Below are 5,778 nucleotides of genomic sequence, written 5' to 3'. Positions count from 1 at the left end.
TCTTATATATACCAGACTACCCCAATCTAGTAGTCTCCCGATAATTCATGAAGGTTCGAGAAGGACGTGGCGTGATACTAGTCACGTGACCTCACTGACGCAACAATATCTTCTGTCATTTCAACATATGTATGTTGATCACTGGAGACAGCAATGTATGGTTTATCGTTTTCTATAGTTAAAGCTAATGAATGATTGATTGCTATTGGTAAAGATATAATCTTATATAATTTAAACATTCTGTTAGTTGCTTTTAATGGTCTTTCTATAAACATCCTTAGAGTATCCTTAACCGCGGCTGTTTTTACGTCAGCCCATGTATAATACATATAAATTTGGTCACTATGAGTTGGTATTATAAATTGTAAATGTGGAGGTAATCTCCTTTCAATTTCGTCTAATACTCTTTCTAGCTTACTTGGTGGTAAAAAGTAAGAGCTTAGATTTTTATCTGCAGCTACATACAATGCTTGTATTAACTTAGCTAACTGTTCTACTATTTGCTACAGTAAAATATAACTGTTTTAGGTTATTCTGAACTCTAGTGTTAAAAACTAACATTTTTATTCCTGCTTTATGTAACTCAGTTTGTCTTATTCTTGTGTGTATTAATGCATTAGTAATATTTATTAAAGCTTTAGATACTTTCTGATTTCTTGGTCATGCAGTTCAAGTGTTTGATTTAACGAATTCATTATAGTTGCTCCTATTAAATGAATCATTTCTTTAGAAACCTGTCTTTCTTGTTCTACCTTTTTATTTAAGTCTTGTAAATCGTCAGTGGTTGCTGTTCCAAATAGGAATTTTAGAATACTTCCACCTGCATTTATTAATCCTTGTCTTTGTCTAGTTCTGTCGGATATAGATACACTATTTTTAATATCTTGTAGTTCTAGTAATAGTTCACCTATTTCGTCATGATATTGTTTAATTAAGGTATTGTAATTTCCAATTAGTCCTTCCTGTAATATCCTAGCTAACTGTAAGATAGCCGTTCCTTGATTTCTCATGTGATATAATGTCGCATTCTTTGAACCTTCTTCACGAAAACTAACATGAGTTTTCACATTCAATGATCTTTCAAACAATACCAACTCTTCTTGTAATCTTATCAGTAATCTAACATATTGTGGAAATGGTATATCTTCCACAATTATTCATTTATTGCCAGATAATATAAAATTACCTTTTTCAACAAAGATTACACCTACCTTGTTTTCAACTGGTACAATACTCGCATTCTGTCTGGTTCCAGTTTTTATCAGCAACAGAATAAGAATCCTAAAGATATATTTACTAAAGAACACTATTATAACAAGTATAAGTATATATTTTATTTTACTTTCATTATTTACAGTTTTTCAAGTAGTCTATCATGTTATTAAACGCATTAATAACACTAGCTTCGTATGATACAGCGTTAACTGTATTTAAGTTATTTTTAGACTTATGTGCACTACTTTCAGATTGAATCGTACTCTTTCTTTTGCTTAGTATGCGTCACTTCCGGTTGGGTTGATATAGGACCTCCTGATCTGAAATTATACTCGTGGGTCACTACATCAGCTTGTGTCGTTAATGAGGTACTAGGGATATTATCCTCAGTTATTTGATTACTATCCTCATTGTTAGTAGTAATAACTGGTGTATCTTCTATTGTTATTAACTTATCACCTAGTATTACGTTATCTGCTCTTTCCACTCTCAGTATTTCTGGTTCTGAGTCCATTATTTCTTCTTCGTCATAAAAAGAAGAATCAAACTCATTTAAGTTATCAGCTTCTTCCTGAATACCCTTATCTTGTTCTGTCTGCTTAGTTTCTTGTTCTACACATTCATTTTGATAAGGCTTATAATCCTTTACTTTCTTTAATCTGTTTACATGTACTAACTGTTTGTTCTTTCCATAGATTTCTTGAATTTCACAATTAATTGGACTCATTTGTTTCAAGACTCTAAAAGGACCTTTCCATAGCTTTGCTAACTTTTTAGTATTTCCTTTTTTAACTATTGGGGTATATAATAACACTTTATCTCCTTGCTTTATATCACTGACCTGTGCCTTTTTATTTACTAGTTTTTCTATACTTTTGGCAGCTTTAGTTAGATGTTTGTTAGCTAACTCAAATGCTATTTGCATTCTCTGTAGCAATTCTGCCTTACAGTCCTAAGCTATTGCATGACTATTTTTCTTAGGAGCCAATATCTCTTGCATAGGTAAGATAACATCTCTACCATGCAATAGAAAGAATGGACTTTTCTGAGTTGACTCGTTCTCAGCACTTCTATAGGCTAACAATAACAAGAGGATCTGCTCATCCCAAGTTTTCTGATCCTTCTCACAATATTGAGAGATCATATCTAACAAAGTTCTATTAAATATTTCTACTGAACCATTAGCAGCTGGATGATAAGCTGTGGTTTCGATTTTATTTACATCTAGTAATTCACAAACTTCCTTCATTAACTTAGAAATGAAGTTACTACCTCTATCTGTTAATAGATATTGGGTATACCATGTCTAGCTACTATGTGATTTAAGAAAGCTTTAGCTGTCGTTTCTGCTTTCTGATCAGGCAAGCATACAGCATCCAGAAACCTAGTTAAGTAGTCCGCGACTACTAACACGTATTTATTTCCTGCATAGGATGTAGGCAAGGGGCCCAGTATACCCATAGCAACTAGTTGAAAAGGTGTGGTTAAAGTCGGCATTCTTTGTAAGGGTGAATTTCTTAAGTGGGGACTAGTTTTTCGTTTCTGGCATTCTAGACAAGACTCGCAGTATTCTTTAATGTCTTTTCACATGTTTAACCAAAAGAACCTTCTGCTTATTCTAGTATATGTCTTAGCAAAAGCTAAGTGTGCTGCAAAAGGTGTGTCATGGTAAGTTTTCATGACTTTTGTTCTTAGCTTAATTGGCACGATTATTTGTAAAGTCCTACCGTCCTTAACTTTTCTACATAGAATATCCGAATCTATCATGTATTCTGTTTCATCTCCTTGTGTTACTTTACTGCGTAAGTTACTTATTTTTGGATCTGTCTTTTGTTCACTAATTATATGATCTAAGTCCCAAATTACTTCTAAGTCATTTTCATGTTCGGATTGTACTTCTTTTATCTGATTGATTGTTTGTTTTTCGACAGTTACGTTATTTTCTACTCTGATTCTGCTCAGAATGTCTACATTAGAGTGTTTTTTACCTGGTCTATGTATTATTTCGAAGTAATAATCCTGCAATAGCAAAGACAATCTAGCTAATCTAGAAGAAGGGTCTTTTAATGTCATTAACCATTTTAAAGCCGCATGATCTGTAATAATGGTAAACTTTCGGCCATATAAATAGCAACGAAAAGTTTTAATTCCATGTACTACAGCCAAGCACTCTTGTTCTGTAACTGAGTAATTTTTTTCAGCTTTTCCTAACTGTCTACTTTGATAAGCTATAGGGTGTTCTTTACCGTTTTCGTCTAACTGTGATAATACTGCACCTATAGCGAAACCTGAAGTATCTGTGTTTAAAACAAGTTCTTTATTAAAGTCTGGGTAGCTTAGGATTGGTGCTTTTAATAAAGCTTCTCTCAATTTTTCGAATGCTTCCTGTCTTTTATCTGTCCACTGAAATTTTGTTTCTTTCTTAGTTAACTCAGTTAGAGGTTTTGCTAATAAAACAAAATGTGGTATAAATCTTCTATATAATCCTACAAATCCTAAAAATGCACGAATATCTTTTACGGATTTAGGCACTGGGTAATTTCTACAGACTTCTAACTTTTTACGGTCCGGTTTTACACCGTCTGCGGTCACTATATGACCCAAGAATTCTACTTCACTTTTCAAAAACTGACATTTACTTGGTTTAAGCTTTAAGTTTGCTTTTCTCAATCTATCGAATACATGTCTTAACCTTTCTAAGTGTTCTTCAAAACTTGCAGTGAATGCTATAACATCGTCTAAGTAACAGAAATATTCGAAATCATGCAAGCCTGATAATACAACATCCATTAATCTCTGGAATGTTGAAGTGGCATTGCATAAGCCGAAAGGCATTCTGTTAAACTGGTATTTACATGAAGGTAATACGAAGGTGGTTTTATCTTTATCTTCTTCTTCTATCTCTACTTGCCAATATCCACTCTGCAAATTCATAGATGAAAAGTATTTACTTTTACCTAACCTATCTAAGGTTTCTTGGATATAAGGTAACGGGTAGACGTCTTTGACTGTTACTCCATTTACTTTACGAAAATCCACACAGAACCTTAATTTTCCGTCCTTTTTTGGAACTAATACAACTGGGGATGCGTAGGGACTACTACTGTCCTCTATTACAACATGTTCAAGCATCTCTTTTACACATTCTTTTAATTCAACACTGTGTTTTTCGGGCCCTCTATAAGGTCTCTGTGCTATAGGTTTATTATTGTTTAACACTATCTTATGTTTAACTCTGTTTGTACAACCATTAGGATCATTTTCTCCTACAAATATATCTCGATATTCTTCTAACAAATTTATCAAACTGTTTATGTTTTCGTTCTATATGTCCTAAGATAGAATCCCAATCTATCCTACTTTGTTATGCCTGTTTATTAACATTATGCTGTCCTACCACAGCTAACTGTTCTCTACTACTAGCCTTACCTACTACTATGTTCTTAGGTAGTCTTACTTTTTCTTTGTTTATATTGTTATGTGTCTCCCCGTTCGTTAGTTAATTTTCCGTAAATTCGTTTCTACGAAACTTTAGCGACACGTCCTTTCTTAAATAAAACTGGTTTATTCTTTCCAAATACAACTTTACGATACACTTAATTTTAATAGTCGCTCTGTTACAAACGCTATAACTCTCAACAAACTTCTCACGTGCTTAACAATATTCTCTCTGACTGCAGTTCAATTACTCATTACCTTGTCACGTTGTGACCATCTTATATATACCAGACTACCCCAATCTAGTAGTCTCCCGATAATTCACGAAGGTTCGAGAGAAGGACGTGGCATGATACTAGTCACGTGACCTCGCTGACGCAACACTGCCTCTCCTTAGTATTGTTTGTCCCGAACAATAGCCACTTACAATAAACCAATAACAATTAACAATAACTTAATTAAATGTACAGAATTACAAACACAAAATTACAATTCAACAAAGTCTCTTAATTTTACAGGACGTATTTTCTTTCGTACTGGTCTCTGTCTCGTTGGCTTCTGCTTCATGTGGGATTCATCGGCTTCATCAGTAAATGTCCTATTATCGGTAACAGTCACATCAGTGGTAGTAACTTCACCAAGAGCTTCACCGTTTCCCTTCTCAAAACTGAGTAGAGTTTCGTCTTCGATGGTGGCTTCTTCAGGTGACACGTCTTCAGCAGCGTCATTTGTTCTGTTGTTCAATTCATCCCAACTGAAATGTCCTGGACCATGATAACGCCAAAGCCTGTTGGCATGCACCACTTTTGGCTTACCTCGCCGACCACTTTTTATCTGGAAAGTCACGTCTGAGAGACGATCCACTATGTCATATGGGCCTTCCCATGGAGAAGACAACTTAGGAGACTTTCCTTTGGTCTTCCTGAGATCATACAACCACACCTTGTCTCCTGGTTCAAAGCTGACTTCAGTAGATCTTTTATCATAAGATAGCTTCATCGAATCAGCAGACGTTTTCAAGTTTGAACGTACTTGATGGTGAATATAATCCATCCTTTCTGATAACACTTTCACAAACTCTGACACATTCTCAGGCAACTCTTCATAAGGTGGGCATCCTTTACG

The sequence above is a fragment of the Limulus polyphemus genome, unplaced genomic scaffold (assembly GCF_000517525.1).
Source record: "Limulus polyphemus unplaced genomic scaffold, Limulus_polyphemus-2.1.2 Scaffold1106, whole genome shotgun sequence".
NCBI lineage: Eukaryota > Metazoa > Arthropoda > Merostomata > Xiphosura > Limulidae > Limulus > Limulus polyphemus.
The sequence above is the reverse complement of the archived record's forward strand: the minus strand, read 5'-3'. Positions refer to the sequence as shown.